The sequence below is a fragment of the Schistocerca gregaria genome, chromosome 6, assembly GCF_023897955.1.
Source record: "Schistocerca gregaria isolate iqSchGreg1 chromosome 6, iqSchGreg1.2, whole genome shotgun sequence".
Classification (NCBI taxonomy): domain Eukaryota; kingdom Metazoa; phylum Arthropoda; class Insecta; order Orthoptera; family Acrididae; genus Schistocerca; species Schistocerca gregaria.
In genome coordinates, this window is record NC_064925.1 from 358931166 (window position 1) to 358954103 (window position 22938).

Here is a 22938-nt window from a genome sequence, read left to right on the forward strand (position 1 = left end):
GAGCTATCATTTTCGAAGGACAAGAACGGGAATTCTACGCACCATTTGAAAGGAACCACCCTGACATTCGCCGCAAACGATTTAGGGAAAACAATGGAAGAGCTAAATCTTTTTTGCCTAAGCGGGTTTCAACCACGTCCTCGGGAAAACGTGTCCATTGTCTTGGCATTGCGGCATCCCGGTCACTGCGAGGAAGAATTATGATATTATTAACACTGACCGCGGTGGAGGTAGTATGTGGTAAAATAAAGTACTCGTTTGCGCCGGAGGAGGCTACTCGTGATTCATTTGTGGTAGACTTTTGTCAGGCTGCGCTGTGTCAAAAAAGGGGTAAATTGCACAATAAGACAAGAGATGAGGGAACAGACTCCTGAAGCAAACACTCTTCTGGAAACAAGTCTCCTTTTTTATTCGAGTATTATCAATGAAATTTTTGTTAAAATGTGTCCAATAACTTTAATATCAACCAGATTTAAAAAGGAAATTAGTTATTAATTTTTTTTCTGGTAGTACTGAGGTGTAAAAACAGTGAGTTAATGGAGTAGAAAAGAAAATTTTATACTGAAGGCGTTGCAAAAGTTACGTAACATAAAGGGAATAGATCTCTAATGTGCGTTAAAAGACGAAAAAAGTGTAAATTCTTAGTTTTGGGGCAGTCTGAAACTCAGAATATATTATAACCAGAGCACGAATTCTTATATAATTATACACGTTATCGCTGCTTATCACGTGAAAAACTGTAATTGTTCATGAGCTGAGTTTCTTGCGTTGATATGTTTCACATTTTGAAAGAAATAATCCGCATTTCGCTGTAGAAGGCTCTTTATTAAAAGCCACGATCGGTTTCGCGCCACTAGAAGACGCATCCTAAGGTGATAAATATTCGTTTTCTCCTGAGGATGCGTCGTCTGGTGGCGTGAAACAGATTCTGACTTTTTATAAAAAGATTTGGCTGCCGTTGTCTGCAATTTAAAATAACACAATTTATTTCAGTTTATCGTTACATATTTTTATCAATATCAGTACAGTTACATGTTTTACATACTTTGAATTCATTTTATATAAGATCACATGTTATCACATTTTTACGCTTCTTACTTCAGTAGGCCGCTCCCTAGAGAAATATCAGAATCAGACTTACCACGAAAGGTGCAGGTAGTAAGGGAGTTTTCTTTAAAAATCACATGGTAGTGTAATAAAACTTGGTTAATTGCTCTTCGAGTTGGGATATGAAGACGCGATTTTACTTAATTTTCTAAGATTCAAAATATAAGGCGTCAACATCAAAGCAGATACCGATGAAATACCGTGTGTAGCCTTCTTGTCGCAGCTGTTGTGTGTAGTAAAACACTTTGCAGTACACTGTCGAGATTGGCAATGAGGCCTATAAAGAAATCTAACAGCCAGACGTTTACCGACTACTAGCGACATCTGTCAGTTTATTAGGGAATATGTCCACCAAGAAAATTTTGGTAACTAGAACTTAAAGAGTTCACGACTGTTTCCGTTCGTGAGGCGTTACAGGAATACGATAGTGTAAAACAGCCAACCAAGTGCAACAAAATTTTACTTTTTCGGGTTTCAACACCGACTACGGGTACCTTCATCTGAAAGTCCATAATTACCTAAATTATAGCCACGTGGTGTAGCATGGTAGACGCCGCTAAGAGCTGCAAGAGGTGACAGTCACTCGAAGTAGCATCAGACAGAAATTCTCACCGGTCGACGAAATGTTATCAGGAGCCTGGTCTTTATCTTCCAACATTTAACAAGTAGAAGGTTTAACTTAAACATAAGCATATACTCCTTCAATATTTAAAGGCGAAAAATCTCCCAAAACTATAAGCGGAACAAGAAATTAGTCAGTGGGGTACACGGTGAAGGGCGATTGGAAGTGTGTAAGAAAAACCCGTGTGCAAATTAGAAGATAGAAGATAGGAGAAACGAAGGAAGCAGGAAATAGCAGTAGAAAAGATTAATGTTAACAAAAAGATTGTCAGCATGTTAAGGAATTTGTAAAGTTGTATGTATGATTTGGGGTACATATTTACGAGTACATTACATTATACGAGGCATGGTATAGCTATTTTGCATCAGAAACTAGACAGGAATCACATCAGTGAGTAAAAATATCAATGCAGACAAAGTTGACTTTTACCTACTGAAAAGGCTGCGCTCAATCTTCATTGATTAAATAGGCAATAATCAGATAAGCAATAATACTACACACGTCTGCCTGACAAATTACTTTAACAAAACAAAAGAGGTCATCTTTCATACGAAGAATACATTTGCCCTCAATGACACTTTCTCCATGTGAAATAAATAACAGAAGTACTGGTTGTTGGTAAACCCACTCTTATCGCCAAATTTGCCACCCTCTACCTGATGTTTAGAGAAACATGTAAAGAAATTTGTGGCTGGAAATAGTACTAAGTTCACTGCAAAGTTGGGGAAAGTGTTTTCTTCGGAATTACATATATTATGTGACACAAAAAAAGTTGGTTAAAATTTACTTATTTTAAAGGTGATTAAGTAAATAAACTCTATAATTTGCTTGTACCAAATAACTGGCATCTCGCTCTCTCTCTCGCTCTCTCTCTCTCTCTCTCTCTTTCTCTCTCTCTCTTTCTCTCTCTCTCTCTCTCTCTCTCTCTCTCTCTCTCTCTCTCTCTCACACACACACACACACACACACACAATAATTATGTACATGTCTTTAAGATGCCTCCGTTAACACCGTTTTTCCCAGGACTACTCCCGTATTATTGTTTCTAGTAGCACTGCTAGTCTAACAAGGTATAGAGAGCTTGAGACTTCACGTTTCTGAGGTGCCAATGTCAGCTTGTACCAAATAACTGGCATCTCGCTCTCTCTCTCGCTCTCTCTCTCTCTCTCTCTCTCTCTCTCTCTCTCTCTTTCTCTCTCTCTCTCTCTCTCTCTCTCTCTCACACACACACACACACACACACACACACACACACACACACACACAATAATTATGTACATGTCTTTAAAATGCCTCCGTTAACACCGTTTTCCCCAGGACTACTCCCGTATTATTGTTTCTAGTAGCACTGCTAGTCTAACAAGGTATAGAGAGCTTGAGACTTCACGTTTCTGAGGTGCCAATGTCAGCTGCTACCATATGAAAACTGTGAAGCTGTTTCTTCGGACTGATACTTTGTCAATTCAGAAGTTTTGCTGCATCGCACACTATCTTTAGAATTGGAAGATCATTGTTTAAATACCCTGTTTTATTCTTATGAAACTAACAAGTGTGTAATTTTTAATACTACTGCACTGAGAAGTAGTTGATGTAAATCTTATTTCTTTTAAAACAATTGCTGGAATCATCTTAGTTCTGTAAGAATTTCATACATCTCCCATAGGTGACAGGCCTATAAGTAGCCTTCAGAGTGACCTCTGTAACAGAGAAGCGTTCCAAGCAGAGAGTTGTCATCGAGTTTCTTTCGGCGAAAACCAGGGCAACGCAGATATTCACAGGCGCTTGCAGTATGTCTTCGGACACCTGGCAATGAACAAAAGGACGGCGAGTCATTGGACGTTGCGCCTTTCATCATCCAACAGGGTCACTCAAGTCTTCCTCATCCACTCTCCAGCCCTGATCTTGCACCTTCCCACTTCAATCGGTCTGGAACAATGAAGGATGCACTCCGCAGGAAGCTGTATGCGGATGATGGAGTGGTTATTGATCCAGGAAGACGTTGACACCTACATCGGCCAGTAGAGTGGTACCACGCGGGCATACAGGTCCCCGAGTTGGGTGGCGTAAGACCAAAGAATTGAACGGAGATTATATTGTAAAAATAGGGTTTTGTAGCCAAAAGTATGGGGAATAATACAGGTATTGTAATCCTGGAATAACCAAACACCTTTCAGAAAAAATGGGTTGCATTACTTATTCAACAGCCCTTGTATTTCATGATACACACAGTTATTATCACAGATGGTGCAGTGTTACGTAGCAAGTGCATATTCTGCATGTGTGCAGCAATGTGTGAAACGGATATATAGTAGACGTATTGTATGCAAAGCCCAAGACACAGCTTAAGCCCACCATGACAAACAATGGCTGATGAAAGAAAATGACGTGTGAGTGACACTATTCCAATTTCAACCATGAAGAAATAAATGTGATAAGGGCGTAATGAATCAAATAAAAAATGTGTGTGCGATCTGGTATAATCTTTTGTTTGTGATAAAAACAGGTTTCATTTATTTTCCGCTTATTTAGCGTGACCAGATTTGGGGCTTAAGGCCCTCTCTTCATTTAACCAGAAGCAGCACAGGCGAAAACCATTACAAAACCTTCTCTAGTAATGGTATCTAGAAAGGTACAGGTTAGCTTTGCTCATATGAAGCAATGTTTACTATTATTACAGATGGAATGGATAAAGTAAGAGGACAAACAAATGACAATGACACTGGCTGTTAGGAAAGAATAAAATATAAGTAGGTAACTCTACCGACAAAGTGTAGGAAAAAGTGGACTATTAGCTGACTTTTCATGTTCAGAAGATATTTAATTTCTCTGATATTTTGAACAACATTTTTCCGAAGTCGGGTTCCGGATACAGAAAATGATTTAGAAAACATGGCACTGCTATGTGATGGTACGGAGAGAATTTTCCTTTGTGGAGAACGAGTATTTCTGCTGTGCTCTTCAGACTGAAGAGTAGTAGCTGAGGACAAAGAAGACTACAGAGCAGATATAGCGTATGATAGTCAAATGGTTCAAATGCCTCTGAGCTCTATGGGACTTAACATCTGAGGTCATCAGTCCGCTAGAACATAGAGCTAACTAACCTAAGGCCATCACACACATCCATACCTGAGGCAGGATTCGAACCTGCGAACGTAGCGGTCGCGGGGTTCCTGACTGAAGGGCCTAGAACCGCACGGCCACATCGGCCGGCAATAAGATAGTCGCTACGATTATCAGCATGCACCCGTGATAATTGTTCATAGGCTGGTGTGATGTGGCCGAAGAAGCATAAGCTGCAAATGTACCGTACACATCAGTTCCAGACTGTGTGAGCTTTCGTACGAAAGTTTTGTGGGAGTGGTATCACTATATTCATGTTATGGAGATTATTAGTGTCTCTACGAGCTTCTTTTCAAGTTCGAAAGGAAATACGTAGTTCTGTCTTTCTATAGTGAGGGAAACGATTCCCTCGCCTTCTTTCAAACTGCAGTTGTCTGTTCATTCCAGTCGAAATGATGGTCCAGATTTATTCCCAAGTTCTTTGCAGACGAAGAGAATATTATCTCTGTGGCGTTTTAATGATAGAAGAGATTCTCTGAACTGAGGGGTGAGAAGTCTCTTGTGAACGATAGAGACCGCTCGTATTTTATGTGAATTAAGATTCAAACATCAACTCTGCGCCCACCATGACAAGAGTAAGTAAGTCGACATTTACGAGACAAAGCGGTAGACAAGTTTACTTTATATCTCCTTGAGCTGGCTTCTCCGACCCCAGGTTCCCTACCTCAAGCTGTTCATTGGAGCATTTTCCATGTCCTATTACATTTTTGCCCGCTCTTACGAGAACATTCGGTATAACAATAAGAGTAATGGACCCAAAATTCTTGATTGTGGAATCCCTGACCTTCCATCCCTCCGTTGTGTTCTATATGCTCCAGTCATTGTGAAACGTCCGCTTAGAAAAATTATGAATGACAGTGCTGGAAAACCTCTTACGTAATTTGATTTACAAACAGCTGAGCAAAACTCAACGTACTCAAACAGTTTTTTCTTTACTTATTTTGATCGTCACTAAACTGACACACAAATATTTTACCGCAACGAAATCTGACTTTCAACAATCCCTACAAAAGAATGGCCCTGACTAACACTAACCTATACCTTTCATGAACCACTTACGTCACAAAAATCTTCGTTACTCAAACTACTGGAATACAGCGAGCGCCAATACTGCCAGCTAAATAACATATTCAAGCAGCTGAAGGCACTAACTACTGATAAGCATAGTTAGCAAATGAAAGATTTTGATAGAGAACAAACAATGTATTTACCTTAATAATGTTCACAAGTCATCATATCATCATATATTTAATGATATCCAGTATTACAAATTTACTCTTTCTGATGGATACACCGCTCACAAAATTCAGCCATCTCTCTCCCCACATCCACCACTGCTGGCGGCTCACCTCCAACTGCGCAACGCTACGCGCTGTTCACATCCAACTGCCCAACACTACAACAGCAAATATTCCAACAATATAAACCAGCCACAGACTGCACACAGCACAGTCAGTGATTTTCATACAGAGCGCAACGTGGCGTTACCACCATAAAAACCTAAACAGCCTACTTGCAATTGCGCACTGTTGGCGAGATGTATGATATGAGCGGAGCCACTGTGCAGCGCCTGAAGAAAAATTTTGACTTGTAAGCTTAGCAAATAGTATATGCAGATCAGCAGTGTCGACAGTTGGTGAAGTTATATGGCTTGTTTCAGTCCGTCAATCACTTCTTACAATAGCAGTTTTCGTGCTGCGGTTTTGTGGGATGACGGTAAAAGAACTCAATGGTGTTTCAGATTAGTGACTCTACATTTGTAGGAACAGTAGTCTAATCGGTCCATCACCTCCACGCTACTGATTGCAGAGCACGTACTGGAAACGCCTCGCCTATCACATCACATATGCACGGTCACACGCGCAGGCGGAGATCGTAAATGCCCAGTGCTGACGTACGGCTGCTGATGAGGGGCCACACAGAGGTTTCAGGTGCTCCCCGCTCTGAATTCATTGCCTCGTGGCGGTCCCCGGGCGCAGGTGTGGGGTCTGATAGTTGCGAGACACAGTAATATAATTCACTGCTGTCCCAGCAAAACACGTCTCTGGCAGATAGGCATCATTTAATAATGTTGGATGCAAATGCAGCTGTAGTAACTAGTTGCAGGTTTCCAGTAATTACTATTGAAACTGGCAGGATTCTTTTTCATTTCACTGCGTTATGATAACTAACTGGAGGCTGTCATAACTAACCGCTTTACTGGCGTTTTTAATAGTTTTGAAAAAATTTTTATAGTAACGCTTTAGCCCATGGTTTCAGACTGAAAATAAGCTACTGACTGAGAACAGAATTATCAGGACGTCCCGATAAACGACTTTTCCACACGTCACCGCCCTTATTTCGGTTCTTATGCCACCAGCGTAATTCCGAGAGCCGCCAACGGCACCATTGCTTTTGTCACGTGCTATTAATAGTTCCACATGAGCAACCTGCGCCCGTGTCCATGGAATCGCTCAACCCGAAAACCGCACTATCCCAGCACTCTGTCCTGAACGTTACCTAAAGCATCATGCGATTGTTTTCCTACTGCAGGCTTCATTCGCTGTCGCTCGCGCTTGATGACAATGGTGATGGCCGGAAGTGATTACCATATAGGACAGGACGGGTAACCGCAACGCCGCTTAAATAAGAATCGACCACAGACTTTTCAAACAATTATTGTTTCATAGGGACACATCAGTGAACGACGAAGAAGGTTCAGACATTCGGTAAATTAGAAAGCAATGAAATATACTGCAAAAGTGCTGTTACTATAGACAAATAGTGGTTAGGGCACCAATAGTAGGGAAAAGGAAGACTACACACAAGAAATCATGACGCATATTCGAATATAGAAGTTCAACAGCAAAATTTGCGGGAAAGGGACAGAGATTATGCCTGTTTCTGTTACTATAGACAAATAATACGTCTAATGTTGTTACTATAGACAAATATTGGTTATGGCACTATAGTAGGGAAAAGGTACACCGCACAAAATATCATGACTTATATACGAATATGGTAACCCAACATGAAAACTGAGGGCGAGCGATTATGTCTAGTGATGGTACACGGCTGTAGATTTAGATAATTAGCAAGTTGTTTACTCATCCGTAAGCCATCTGCATAATTATATTATACATATCATGTAACTGAAAACTTTACAAAATAGCTAATGCGTGCAATCCTTTATATTACTTGCACCTATCACATCACTACTAACTGTTCTCCGTGTACACGCACACTTTCTTGCTCTCTCTCTCTCTCTCTCTCTCTCTCTCTCTCTCTCTCCCTCTTCCGGGTGGCATTAGGAACCTACCAGTACTACCGCCATTGTATCAAATAGTACATTTACGGTCTTACAAAGGTGTCTGTGGTCTCTATGCCGCTCTAGATACAATTTACCATCGTAATTCTGAGGTATTTAATTGTTGCGACTAGCGAGCAAAATATTGTAAACAGTTTAGCTCGTCAAACCGGCATCCTTTCCTGAACTTGTGAAGCCTTAGCTCTTAGGTAAATTCGTAGAAATTAAGACATTATTTGATCCCAGACGTCTTCATTTAATTTAAGTACCTCCTTATCCTTTTGCGGACATGAATCTCGTAGTAGTGGTAATGATCGAAAACGATAATTGAATTAAATAATTAAATAACTAAATGTGTTATCATGGACAGTTTTGGTTTCTACTTCTTAAACACTAGATCGCTACTCTCTCCGTGACCATTTTACCCCACAGCACACAGGTGAACTACTGCAACAAGGCCCCTAAAGTGTAGGTCTGTGCGGCGTCGAGGCGGACTGTACTAAAGGCTAAAGACGCTTGTTTCTTGTAGATCAACAAGCAGAATCAGACCGGCTGCAGATTTTTGGTGTTGTTAAATACCTTGGCACCCATAGAAAGTCAGCTGACTAGAGACAGGGATACTGTCGCAAGTAGGATGCTTCACTGGTTCATTACCAAAGCTTCGGGAAAGCTACTAACAACAGTTGGGTAAGCAGATACTGTCGTGTCCTACATAGTGGCATAGTGTCTTTTGTATATCTATGTGCCAGGTATCGTACAAATTCCATAATGATTTACATTTAACGGAATGAAATGAAATGGAATAACGATCCACAAACATTATGCGTAATGTCTCTCCCTATAATTACAAGGTGTTTGGTGCAATATGAAATTAATACTGAACATGTCATCGAAAAATTGAAATTTCGATGTCATTTGAGACCTCAAAGGATTTCTAATTATTCAATACCGACAAAATTTCGCCATCCCTGAGGAGTTGTCTTCGCAAACATTGAAACTCTGTATTGTATCTGGGAAAGTAACGGCATTAACTGGTTCGTTTGGGAGGATACTGCCTGTCTTCCTATTTGTTGTTCCCTATCGTCAAAGTCTTCTGACGGAAAAATATCGCACACCGAGAATGAATTCAAATGACTCAGAACTATGGGACTCAACTGCTGTGGTCATCAGTCCCCTAGAACTTAGAACTACCGAAACCTAACTAACCTAAGGACATCACACACATCCATGCCCGAGGCAGGATTCGAACCTGCGACCGTAGCAGTCGCACGGTTCCGGACTGCGCGCCTAGAACCGCGAGACCACCGCGGCCGGCGAGAATGAATTGAGCGATGTAAACTAAAGCTGCTACTATTTTTTCTACATTGGAAAGACGATGTCTATTGACATTTCGCGGCAGTCGTATTTGAGTGGCGCTAGTTGTACCACCAATGAGGGCGCAAATCAGGTTTGCTTTAAATACATAATACTGTAACGATCCCGAGCGTTAGTTACCTTTGAAAGTGGTGAGTTAATGTTAATCAAGAATGCTGTAAGGCGGCAAAGACGCCATTATCGGCACATCGTTGAGTTTGAACGAGGTCGCGTACTACGGCTACGAGAAGCTGGGTATTTTTTCTGCGATACTGCAGAGAGAGTTGCCAGCAATGTGGACACTGTATGTGATTGCTGGCAGCGATGGTCATGAGGGTGTATGGTCCCAAGAAAACAGAATGCATGAGAGTCAAGTTGCACTACCGAGAGGGAAGACGTTCAAAATGGCTCTTAGCAGTATGGGACTCAACACCTGAGGTCATAAGTCCCCTAACTTAGAACTACTTAAACCTAATTAACCTAAGGATATCACACACATCCATGCCCCAGGCAGGATTCGAATCTGCGAGCGTAGCAGTGGCGCGGTTCCAGACTGAAGCGCCTAGAACAGCTCACCCACCGCGGCTAGTGTAACAAGTCTTTGTACGATAGAAATAGAAGTTGACTATATCTGTGTTATACTGTTCGATAGATATTTCTGTCTGTGGCCGGTCGGTGTGGCCGAGAAGTTCTAGGCGCTTGAATCTGGAATCACGCGACCGCTATGGTCGCACATTCGAATCCTGCCTCGTGCATTGATGTGTGTGATATCCTTAGGGTAGTTAGGTTTAAGTAGTTCTAACTTCTAGGGGTCTGATGACCTCAGAAGTTATGTCCCATAGTGCTCAGAGCTATCACAGTTGTGCCCAAAACACAGCTCACCTCTCTTCTTTACACCACACGACGGTGTGAAGTGGGGTTGAAAAAGTGACGACAGGTGTCGCACCACCTTGTGGCCCACTTCTCCTTACTGTTGTGTACAATGGCACACAGAACAAAGTGGCATATCACTGGAGGACAGAGTGGAAGTCGTCTTTTCTTACGAAAGCTGAGTCTGCCTCGGTGTAAGTGACGACCATGTGTTGCTACGAAAGAGGCTAGTAAATGGCCTGCAAACAACCTGTCTGCATGCAAGGAACAGTGGAAATGGACCAGGATTTAAGGTCTGGGGTGCGATTCCATGTGACATCAGGAGTACGCACCCTGATTGCAAATTTGTATGTCACTCTGGTGATTGGACCTGTTGTGCCGCCGTTCATGAATATCATTCGAGGGGTTGTTTTCCAACAGGATAACGGTCGCTCAAATACCTCTATTGTAATCCAATATGCTCTATAGTGTCGGCAGATTATGTAGCCTGCTCGATTCCCGATCCGTCTCCAATGGAGTACAAGTGGGACTTAATCAGCCGACAACTCCAGTGTCATCCATAATCAAGCAATAACCGCCGCTGTACTGACCGACCAAGGACAACAAACCTTAACTCCATCCCAAAAACTGGCACCCGGCCCCTTAACATTGTGTATCCACATTTGCGTGCTTGTATTCAACACTCTGGTGGTTTCACCGCTTGTTGACATTCCAGCATTTCACATTTGTCATGGCTTATCTCGCGTTTACATTAACCTTGCAGTGTTAGTTCAAATGGTTAAAATGGCTCTAAACTGATGGGACTTAGCGTCTGAGGTCATCAGTCCCCTAGATTTAGAACTACTTAAACCTAACTAACCTAAGGACAACACACACACACACACACATGCCCGAGGCAGCATTCGAACCTGCGACCATTGCAGCAGCGCGGTTCCGCACTGAAGCGCCTAAACCGCTCCGTCACAGCTGCCGGCCTTGCAGTGTCAGTCACTTAAATATGTGATCTTGAGACATTCATTCCAGAAAGGTCATTACTTTACATTAATTAGTCTTTGCTGTTGCGATTTCTTTTCCTCTGATCTGGTGTGAATCAACATTGATGCACTAAGCGCCCGTTTTACACGAAGATGTATCCCAGGCCTGAAACATGATCCCGCTGTGTTGAGGAATTACACAAGTGAGAAATTAGCAAAATATTCAGACTGACACGAAGAAAGTAGATTCTCTTGGTACACAACGCTGTTATATTTCGACGTAATTCTCTCTTAAGGTAATACACTTTTTATATTGTTTCTTCAATGAATACATTTATCCTTGATGCTGCTAAACTTTGTTCTAGTAGGTCTACAATTTTCTCTTCTACACTGTCTGACAAAAAACGTATACAACCCATAAGATGAGAAAGAAAGGCAGTAAAACTTCACCTGTTAAGACTGTATGTGATATTATTTGTGAGTATAAATTAGCACGTCTGAAACATGCACTTGACGAGGACGTCATAAGCCGTTGTATCCTCTCTTGACAGAAGCTGGTTCCCAAATGTAGCTGGCCCTCAGTGTCCTGGGTACTGGCACTTCGACGCAGTTGGCGTCCGAGCTGGTCCAACATGTGTTGTGTTGGAGACAGTCTGTGGATTTTTTTGGCCAAGGGAGTACTGCAGCATCTCACAGAGCGTTCATAGAGGTACGTGGCATGTTTGGAGTAGCACTTCACTGTTAAGAAATGGCACCAAGGTATTGTCGCTTAAGCGAAAGCGAATAAGGACTAACAACGTGTATGACGTAGCGATCCCTCAATCACTGCAGTTCAAGATCTGAGGTCTCAAGCGAAGGCTGCCTTTTCTAGGACGACAGGAGTAACACTGCTGTGCTTATCAAAACATTAGACGAAAAAGACCTCTCTCCAGGTTACCACCATAATCACCGACGAAAGTTATACGAGGTACTGCACAACCTCAGTTTATCGCCAAACACAATGTGAAGCAAGCCACGCTTCTCGGCCAAGGAACCGCTCCAGACGCAGCAATTTGTGTTGTGGTGTGAACGGTATTCTATGCACTGGCCGGTAATTCTCTAGGCCGGCTGCTGTTAATCTACCAGTTGTGTGTGGTGACACAGATCTTTGCATGGAGCCGTCTTCGTATGAGAAACACAAATAGAAATGGGTTGGTGCACAACAATTCGATCCACTGTTTCCGTGGTCAGACGTCGGCTACCGAAACCAAGACAGTATGCCTGGCAATACATTCCCAAGTGGTCCTACAGTGGCCACTGTCACATCCGAATGCCCCAAAAATATGGACATCGCACTGTTCGGACAGTATGTCAAATGGTGACCCACAATGTGGCACCTTTCAAACTTTGCTGATGACGCTATCCCATAAGACTATGCGGCATCTCCGTGTGCTTCAAGTGACCACTCAACATATGACGCTGTTCACGCCCCTTCTGTACGCTACTAAGTCCTTTACCAAGCCTGGTAACACCACTAACCACGAACAACACTAACGCTTGTCGCTCACCTGTCATGAAGTATTTTAGCTCTAATCATTTACGTACCCGTCGATGGTCTGCACGTGCGCGAAGTTACAATAAGATCCGATCATGTGTTCATGATGCTTCGCCTTTTCAGCAGGTGATGTGTGTATGCATTAACTTCTTAATACTTTCCAATCAACAATCTATTTGGATGGAATACGTGGAATTATTGAGGTGTTTGCTTCGACAACTTCAATTACAAATGACTCAGTTCACTATTTGAGATCACCGTTTGTTGTCCTCTTTTTCCCAATCTACTTCTACATCTACATCCACACTCCGCAAGCCACCTGACGGCGCGTGGCGGATGGTACCCTGAGTACCTCTATCGGTTCTCCCTTCTATTCCAGTCGCGTATTGTTCGTGGAAAGAAGGATTGTCGGTATGCTTCTGTGTGGGCTCTAATCTCTCTGATTTTATCCTCATTGTCTCTTCACGAGATATACGTAGGAGGGAGCAATATACTGCTTGAATCTTCGGTGAAGGTATGTTCTCGAAACTTTAACAAAAGCCCGTACCGAGCTACTGAGAGTCTCTCCTGCAGAGCCTTCCACTGGAGTTTATCTATCATCTCCGTAACGTTTTCGCGATTACTAAATGATCCTGTAACGAAGCGCGCTGCTCTCCGTTGGATCCTCTCTATCTCTTCTATCAACCCTGTCTGGTACGGATCACACACTGCTGAGCAGTATTCAAGCAGAGGGTGAACAAGCGTACTGTAACCTACTACCTTTGTTTTCGGATTGCATTTCCTTAGGAGTCTTCCAATGAGTCTGTCTGGCATCTGCTTTACCGAAGACCAACTTTATATGATCATTCCATTTTAAATCACTCCTAATGCGTACTCCCAGATAATTGATGGAATTAACTGCTTCCAGTTGCTGACCTGCTATTTTGTATCTTTCTATGTATTCGCAGCACATTGCACTTGTCTACATTGAGATTCAATTGCCATTGCCTGCACCATGCGTCAATTCGCTGCAGATCCTCCTGCATTTCAGTACAACTTTCCATTGTTACAACCTCACGATACACCACAGCATCATCTGCAAAAAGCCTCAGTGAATTTCCGATGTCATCCACAAGGTCACTCATGTATATTGTGAATAGCAACGGTCCTATGACACTCCCCTGCGGCACACCTGAAATCACTCTTACTTCCGAAGACTTCTCTCCATTGAGAATGACATGCTGCGTTCTGTTATCTAGGAACTCTTCAATCCAATCACACAATTGGTCTGATAGTCCATATGCTCTTACTTTGTTCATTAAACGACTGTGGGGAACTGTATCGAACGCTTTGCGGAAGTCAAGAAACACGGCATCTACCTGTGAACCCATGTCTATGGCCCTCTGAGTCTCGTGGACGAACAGCGCGAGCTGGGTTTCACACAACCATCTTTTTCGAAACCCATGCTGATTCTTACAGAGTAGATTTCTAGTCTCCAGAAAAGTCATTATACTCGAACGTAATACGTGTTCCAAAATTCTGCAACTGATCGACATTAGAGATATAGGTCTATGGTTCTGCACATCCTTTCGACATCCCTTCTTGAAAACGGGGATGACCTGTGCCCTTTTCCAATCCTTTGGAAGGCTTCGCTCTTCTAGAGACCTACGGTACACCGTTGCAAGAAGGGGGGCAAGTTCCTTCGCATAATCTGTGTAAAAACGAACTGGTATCCCATCAGGTCCAGCGGCGTTTCCTCTTTTCAGCGATTTTAATTGTTTCTCTATCCCTCTGTCGTCTATTTCGATATCTACCATTTTGTCATCTGTGCGACAATCTAGAGAGGGAACTACAGTGCAGCCTTCCTCTGTGAATCCAGGCCTCTCCTCACGTCGGTATTTCGTTCGTCCAGCAGAACTCCCATAGCTATTTCCAATGACTGTTTTCTTATTAATGAAATTTTTTTCTTGTTTCTGAAAAGACTGCTCGTAGGTTTCCAGCGAACGAAACTGCACTTTGATGCGGGGAAGCCGCCTTCGACCCACAGTTTCAGTTCTGGCCTGAAGTGGAATACCGTCAAATGCATTACATCAGCCCAGAACGTAACCTATGTCCTTTGAAAATGGTGGAAATTTTAATACATATTAAAAACTGGTACTCAGTAACTAAGAAATTTTTAGCAAGCATCATTGTGGAATAAGGTGTTCGTTAATTGATGAACGAAATAACAATGACAGAAACCGCTGATTATGAGTGACATGCTCCATAACCGTTCGGTTTACGACAAATATTATTTCTTGCAACAGTTAGTGCCTATGTTTATTTATTGGGTGCAAAATTAGACGAGAAAATTGTTTTCATTTTCTTTTCGACATGGTTCAGCGCAGAACCCCCTTTGTCGAGATTTTTCATTTAAGATGTCCAGCAATTATCTTCTGATATGTATTGCTTCAGCTATTTCAAACACCTTTAATGATCGAATTTTAAACTGAACTTTAAGAGCAACTTTGGGTCGTCCCAGAAAAAACTACGACCACATTTAAACTGAATCGCTCATTTTTTGACAGCTGAAAATGAACATACAGAGCGATTATAAACCTGCAAAAACTTTGAGTGAATTTCTCTTGCTGATAATCCACTACAAATGACGAATCTTATGACGCGAACATTGCCGAAAACATTTATCTAAAAGGAGGACGTCCACCTCGAATGCTCGAAAAAGTTGTATAAATAATACTATTCTTCAGATCAAGTGTACAGTTAATTTACTTTTGAGTAACGATTAACCATTTTAACGAGAATTTTAGTAGCTCTTTGTGTCGTCCCAGAAGAGAACTATGAGCACGTTTAAATTGAACCCCCCGATTTTAATGCTGAAAATGAAAAATCAGAGAGGTTATAAACTTGCAACCACTTCGAGTGAATTTATCTTGCGTAAGACACACGATGAGAGAAAAATGTAATTATTTAAAACTATAAGACAAATGGAACCAAAACAAATGAATTAAAGTAATATTTTGGACATACAACTAAAATTTGGAATTTCATTGGTATCAACAGCATCTGTGACAGGCTGAAAAATTTTCTCCTTGCCCTCTGTTCATTCATTCAGATGGGAGGTGAACCATGAGGAGGTTATTGGTATAAGTTTCCGCTTGGCTTATGAGCTGGAAAATTAAACTGTAGTGATTTTCAAAGAGGGTGTTCAAACTATCGTAGGAAAAATATTATATGGGAGGTATTTCTGAAAATGAAGTCCGTTCATATTAATGCACATCTTCATGCTAATGGTGTTTAACGCCAGGTGCTTCGCGAATAATGACTGCAGCGGCAGCCAAAGGCTAACCAGCTCTTCTAGAGTGTCTGTCGGTGACTCGTACACCAAATTATTAATCTTACCCCAAAAAGCCACAAATAAATACATACGAGGCCAGCGACATCCCTAAAACACTATTTATCACACTATAGTTTGAACACCGTCTGTATCACCAGCGTCAAGAACTTAATAGACTCTTAGCGAGGAAGCTGTGCACCTTTCACATTTTTGTCTCATAAAATGTATTTATCCTCTGGACATTTTAAAACATTGTACACGTAGTCCTTTACACTCCGTATATCTGTTGTTGTTGAGCGCCGATATAAACTGCAGAGGGGCGATTAATGAAAATATGTAGCCGACCCCATAGCTGCACCTCATCCGACGGATGAATTACGAGTGTTTTACGTCCTCACTTTAACCAAAGTAACGACAGCAGCCACAGCATTGCAGTAACAAATACTGCCGCAAGAAATTTTATATCACTGAAGACCAAACGGCTGAGCACCGTAACGATGTTGTCAGATGCTCACGAAGTCCGTTAAACGGGAGAACTCTAATCGATGTGCTAAAAGGGATAATAAAGATTGTTGTTGTGCCATGAAATGGTAGAGGGGAAATAATGCAGAGAGAACGAAATTGAAAGTGGAAGGACATGAAATACATGTACTGATGTACAGATTGTAGCTGTAAACGATGTTTCATTTCAACTCACATAGTTGTTGCAAAATCTTCATCCTGTTATGCTTCAAGGCAAATAAATACCTGAGGAACTGATGACTACCATACGTTTGAATTTAACTTCCTCTACACACGATAGAAAAACCTCCTCTGTGATAACTCTCTAGAGAAATCTCAAGTCTTTTACTATTTTACAGTACACGGCGTCTAACAACTGATGTCTCGAATATCTTCCTGTTCTGAATTAACACGCAGTAGTTCCTTAATCTTCCTGTCCTGAATTAACACCCAATAGCTCCTTACAGATGTAGTACTGTAAAGTTAACTGATTGCAGTAAATGGCAAAACATTTTATACATTACAAAAGAAAACACACCTCATTTTTGTAATTCCTATCCTACGGTATTTGTTACTTACCTAACCAGTTTTCATCTTTTACGTCATCATTAAGTGCGAAGATAAATACGTAAGTTTTATGGGATCAAAGGTTTTAAACTATGTACATCCAAAGAGACTCACTATTGGCTGTCAAATATAACAATTATTAACGCTTCATTTAATACTTCGGTACCCAGAATAAAGTCTGTGTATCTTATATAAAATTTAGTTAATGAATAACGTGACAAATTTCCATTGTTCAGAGAAGAAAAATAAATTTATCAAAACACAGTAAACGGATGACATGGTGAACGGAATGACTGAAAAAAATAATACTGCTTAAACAAATATAATACTGCAAGTAAGATATCTGATGAGACTAAAATGCAATTACAGAAAGTAAAATTCGAAGACAAATGAAACCAAAAGAACAGAAATAAAGTAACAGTAATATGTGGGGCATGTAGGTAGGAAGGATAATTTACAAAATGCTTCTGTCGGAAGTGGTCTGTAAGGAGATTGTGTCTGAAGTTCGGACAGTAGCCATATGTTTACCAATTACATTGTTTGACGATGGTTACCTTCCTCCCTTTGCGTATGTTAATGGAGCACCTTACTTCACCCTTCATAAAGCAGGCGGTCTGTAACAGCAGAGTCTCTTTTTCTGTACCTGCAGCTTCTGCAGCGTTACTTTAAGTGGGTGATACTACAAGCATAGATGCAATCCGTCACAACTGGTTTTTATTTCCCACTCTTTTACAAAGCTGATAATCTGATGTGCTGCCCTTATCAGGAAAATGTATCAAATAGTGTCTTGCACATAAAATGTTTACAAATTTTCCTATACTTAAGCTTTCTGATGACAATGTGAGAGAATTTTCCTAATACTCACCTCCTTGTACAGATGATATTATTTATGTAAAGAAAATCGTCAGTACGTTTATCATTTATTTGTGTAAGTACCCTTTGAAGTTCCCACCCGGATCCTCAACGTCCCTGTCCGCCCCCCCCCCCCCCCCCCACCGCAACACGCACCTCCTTTCCTATTGCTATAAGGAATGGTGGATATCCAAACATAGTGGTATACATTAATCTGCCATTGCAGCAACCAGAACAGCCAGATGTCAGTAATATCGTAATATCAAAGTGAGACACCTGTGGGATCAGAATGGTCAATTTATTGAAAATCCTGAGGAGCGTGAATGGTTCCGAAAATATAACTGTGATACTGCTGGCAAAGAAGTTGACAAGAAATTGTGGATCAAACTGAACAGAGCTCGCACTGGACATGGACGATGCGCACACTCTCTTTACGAAAGGTGCGCTACAGCGTCTCTGGTTTGTGACTGTGGTGCTCTGAACCATACAGTCAAACAATTAAACGTGAATAACCCTTGCGTTCCTATTAGGGGAGTTGGAGCAACCTGATGAAACTTACATATTGACATTTAGTTACTTTTATATGAAGTTTTGTTTTCTGTATTCTTGTTATTTACATTTACTAATGTTGTATACCTTTTTTTAAACTGTATGTGAGCCATGTGAATAAATAAATAAACCAATAAACCATAATTTACTATCCAGTTACCTTATCGATATAATTTATCAATGTCACCCTTGTATTTATTACTACAATTTAAGCCCCAAAAACTGATGCTAACCACTTCGACTGTATAGATAATACGTGATTAATTCTGTCTTCTGACAGAGACAGCAAAGGACTTGGAAGAGCTATAGAACGGAATGGATAGTGTCTTGAAAGGAGGATATGAGATGAACATCAACAAAAGCAAAACGAGGATAATGGAATGTAGTCGAATTAAGTGGGTGATACTGCGGGAATTAGATTAGGAAATGAGACACTTAAAGTAGTAAAGGAGTTTTGCTGTTTGGGGAGCAAAATAAATGATGATGGTCGAAGTAGGGAGGATATAAAATGTAGACTGGCAATGGCAAGGAAAGCGTTTCTGAAGAAGAGAAATTTGTTAATATCGAGTATAGATTTAAGTGTCAGGAAGTCGTTTCCGAAAGTATTTGTATGGAGTGTAGCCATGTATGGAAGTGAAACATGGACGATAACTAGTTTGGACAAGAAGAGAAGCTTTAGAAATGTGGTGCTACAGAAGAATGCTGAGGATTAGATGGGTAGATCACATAACTAATGAGGAGGTATTGAATAGGATTGGGGAGAAGAGCAGTTTGTGGCACAACGTGACTAGAAGAAGGGATCAATTAGTAGGACATGTTCTGAGGCATCAAGGGATCACAAATTTACCGCTGGAGGGCAGTGTGGAGGGAAAAAACCACAGAGGGAGGCCAAGGGATGAATATACTAAGCAGATTCAGAAGGATGTAGATTGCAGTAAGTACTGGGAGACGAAGAAGCTTGCACAGGATAGAGTAGCATGGAGTGATGCATCAAACTAGTATCAGGACTGAAGACAACAACAACAACAATGATGGGGCATTTCCTATCAGCTGAATTGCTAAAAATTAATGATACCCTGACTGTTCATTGGCATTTACTGCAATTTATAACTGCCTTCCACTTCCGTATTTCCAGTTTGTGGCAATTAATTAGAATTTTGAGGCAATCTGTTGCAATTTTTTTGTGATTTACTGCCAGTGCCCCATATATCCACTTTTCTAGATAGTGATCCAAGGACAACGTAACTGTGAGACTTTAAATGTATCAAAATGTATAAAAAATTCCACACTACATTATTTAAACAAATTACACTGATATATCGCGTTTAACCTACTGACAGCCGACAGTGGTCTGGGAAATTAATACTTGGCATTGTCTAGATTTGGGCTGAGGTAGGAACTTGTCACTGCATTATTGATATATTATAACTAAAAAGACATACGCAATATGACATCACTGTCAGGCTGCCTTAGAGGGGTCACACATTATAAGATTTTAGAAGGTTTGTAGATAATGACTGGAAATAAAACAAAATCCAAGTAGGAACGTTAAAAAGCAGGTATCGTTAAACTACGCTGACGCAGAACGCACACACTTGCATATTGAGCTCGTGAATATAAGTAGCTATTTCTGTAACAACCGTCATTTAAGTTCATTAGAGTTATTTCATCTTATCTATTGTAGGTTTCACTGTTTGAACGTATTTCTCCAAAAAAAAAAAAAACAACGTAAGAGACAGTTACTTCTTACTCTAGACGAAGGTTTTCATATACACTTAAGACGTTTGCGTAAGTATTAAGTGAAGAATGTAGGTTGTTTTCGTCACACATATAATCAGAAGTGCTGCGTGTACTCGGAGAAACAAAGGTTTAAAGTTCTGTCTTTTATTTCGCGAATACGCGAATAAGCCTAACTTTTCAGCTATACAAGTTTTAGTTTTAGAGTTATTTAGAGTGAATTACGTTACAGTATTAATATTATATACATATAATAGTGTTCCATGTAATTTAAGTAACTTGAAATCTGTAACTGATAGGATATTGCTGTTGCTGTCTAGATAAATTTTATAAAAAACTGTAAACAACCATGAGAGAGGAGTGTTTGAGCAACTATAGGAAAGTTTTTCGTGGGGTTCTATGCAGATGTTCTGACAGATAGTAACATTGGGGGGAGATTGTAGTGGCGTGGGAATTGGTGAAGTAAATGGGGCCCTTACATGGTATTGCAAAGTATTTTCAAGGAATAGGAAAATAGCTTAATAAAAATAGAGTACTTAAGACAGGACTGGATAGGGAGTAACTGATGAGATTAAGAGGCAGAGGCGTGAAGACAGGTGGGAAGTAATAGCAAGGGTTGGGGACACGAAAGAGTACAGTATCTGACAATTTTATCATTGGCACAAACAATACAGTTGTCATGCTACTTCAGTTAAAGAAGGAAGAGGCTCAAGTAGATGTTCGTGTAGTTAATACTCAACAGACGTTCAGCAGGAAACCAACCATTTGCAAAAAAGTAGAACCAAATATCTGTTGTTACGCAGCAGCCATGGGTGAGGTGTGCTCCAAATCTTACAGGAAAAAATTAGGTGACAGATACCATATCACAAGTTTCTTAAGGCCCGGCGCAATCTCAGCGCATGTCTTAACCAAGTGACAGAGGATACAGGATCACTGTGCAAGGGTTTTGCAAAGTAGGATCGTGTTGTGATAGTGAGTGGAGCATGCAACAGTATTGATAGGGAGCAGGGCTACAGTATTGAGTGTGTCCTGCAACGAACCATACAAATGATAGGTTGATTCCTGCCTTCATGCAGCATGATCGCCCCCAATTGAAGAGTTCTGACAGGAAGGGCAGTATGAAACTAGATCAGCCGCTTCTGGTGGCTACTTGGTCAGGCGTGTATTTGGTTCCTATTGATACTGTTGGTAGGCGGAACTTCATCTCAGTAGGAAAGAGATGGGTAAATTGGCTGGGATGACAGCTCTTCAGGGGGAGAGGGCACTGAAACACATAAGAGTACCTGTTTTTAGGCTAAGATCAGTATACGATAATTCAACAATGAATGATATTAAGCTTAACGAGAAGCTCAGAATGGTATTAGCGATGCTAAAATATCACAAGATTCTCGTAAAAATAAAGTGAAAAATAGTGTTAGATGGGGGGATTAAAAACAAAGCAGACGACCGTCTTGTCTGTTTAAAACATTTACAAACAGATGTCCTGTGCCTGTCATATAGTCACACCTATGGAAAACCTGCCATACAGAGAGGAGTCACCACATAAGTTAAAATTTATCAGAGCATAAAAAATTTACGATCTAAAAATATTACGTAAAACATCATACAGAATCATTTATCTGTGAGCTTAAACTAAAGAGTGGTACTTTTATAGTTGTGACTATATTTTGATCCCCACCGGGATATTTTCAGCTATATCTGAAGTACTTGGGTTCTTTTTGTGCTATCTGTCACACGAAGAGAGGCAAGCTATTGTAGTGATTTCAGTGTACATTTTTTGAAAGTGTGTGACAGAGAGAGTGGCGTTGAAGTATTACCTGGTTCTTTCAATTTGACGTCAGTAATTGATTTTCTTATTCAGGAACTAGAGGAAAGCAGCACAATGAAAGATAATGTTCCTATAATCCAAGATAAAATTAATCAGACAAAACCTTTTCCTGTTAAGAATGGTCTTTCTGATCATGATGTAAAGCTAGTTACAGTAAATGATAGAGCTCGATACATTAATGCAGAACACTCCTCCAAAATAGTGGATCTGATTAAAATGTAACAGCTGCAAATTTTAGGGTAGGCTTGCAACAGTTAGATTAGCGTGAGGTGTACAAGGAACCAGATGCTAATTTAAAATTTAGTGTATTTCATGATATCTTTGTAAGTATATATGAAAATAATTTCCCTAAGGAAACGGTAAAACACAATTGCGTGAAACGATCTAAAAAGGCGAGGCTTACCAAAAGGATCAAAAGAAAGGGTAATTGAGCGTACAGTTAGGAGTAATGATCCAGAAACAGACATTATAAAACCTACTACACCCTATTAAGAAAAGATCTTAAAAATTTCAGAACTGTGTGCATTATGTCAGAGATTAGTACCGTTGATAAAAATAAATAATTTGAGATATTGTTAAGAAGGCAACAGGGAAACTATGAACACAGGAAGACTTTATTTCTTATTTCTGTCAAACTCAGTTAAAAGTTTGTTAACAAAAAGTCAGAAATAGAAAATATTTCTAATAATCATTTTTAAATGTTGTAGAGGAGATGTAATGCAGCT

The 22938-nt window shown here is 40.6% G+C and overlaps 1 protein-coding gene across 1 annotated transcript in view; it reads right to left on the reverse strand.

The window, feature by feature from the left end:
• Nucleotides 1–22938, reverse strand: part of LOC126278519 (orexin/Hypocretin receptor type 1-like) — a 1135944-nt gene that overhangs the window by 375104 nt on the left and 737902 nt on the right. The window lies entirely within an intron of this gene.